Below are 928 nucleotides of genomic sequence, written 5' to 3' on the forward strand. Positions count from 1 at the left end.
ACCGTGTCCCCTCTGTCCCCGTCCCCTGGCTCACCCCGTCCCCGTGTCCCCTCTGTCCCCGTCCCCTGGCTCACCCCGTCCCCGTGCCCCCTCTGTCCCCGTCCCCTGGCTCACCCCGTCCCCGTGCCCCCTCTGTCCCCGTCCCCTGGCTCACCCCGTCCCCGTGCCCCCTCTGTCCCCGTCCCCTGGCTCACCCCGTCCCCGTGTCCCCTCTGTCCCCGCCCTTCAGTCCTACCCCATCGCCATGTCCCATCCCCGTGCTGACACCGTCCCCACGTCGCCCCGTCCCCCTCCTGGCCCAATGTCACACCCGCGTCCTCCACGTCCCCATCCTGGCCTGATGCCGTCCCCGTCTGTGGGCTGATGCTGTCCCCACATCCACCACGTTGCCATCCCAATGCCGTCCCCGTGTCTCCCGTGTCCCCATCCCGATGCCATCCCTGCATCCCCATCCCAATGCCATCCCTGTGTCCCCTGCGTCCTCATCCCGATGCCATCCCCATGTCCCCATCCCTGGTCAGCTGCCATCCCCACATCCCCGTCCCGATGCCATCCCTGTCACGATGCCATCCCCGTGTCCCCTGCGTCCCCGTCCCGATGCCATCCCCGTGTCCCGACACCGTCCCCGCCGCGGCCTGATGTGTGTGTGTGTCCCCCCCGCAGTCTGCGGCCACGCCTCGGGGGGCGCGGAGGACGAGGGGGAGGCGGAGGCGGGCTGGATCGAGGGGGCGGCCATCCTGCTGTCGGTGGCCTGCGTCGTCCTCGTCACCGCCTTCAACGACTGGAGCAAGGAGCGCCAGTTCCGGGGGCTGCAGAGCCGCATCGAGCAGGAGCAGCGCTTTGCCGTCGTGCGCCACGGCCGCCAGGCCCAGGTCCCCGTCGCCGAGCTGGTGGTGGGTGACGTCGCCCAGGTCAAGTACGGGGGGTG

General features: G+C 71.1%; 1 pseudogene; it reads left to right on the forward strand.

The window, feature by feature from the left end:
* Positions 1–563: 563 nt before the first annotated feature.
* Positions 564–925, forward strand: LOC103899666 (annotated as a pseudogene).
* The last annotated feature ends 3 nt before the right edge of the window (positions 926–928 follow it).

Source organism: Aptenodytes forsteri, unplaced genomic scaffold (assembly GCF_000699145.1).
Source record: "Aptenodytes forsteri isolate BGI_AS27 unplaced genomic scaffold, ASM69914v1 Scaffold916, whole genome shotgun sequence".
In the NCBI taxonomy this organism is placed as follows: Eukaryota; Metazoa; Chordata; class Aves; order Sphenisciformes; family Spheniscidae; genus Aptenodytes; species Aptenodytes forsteri.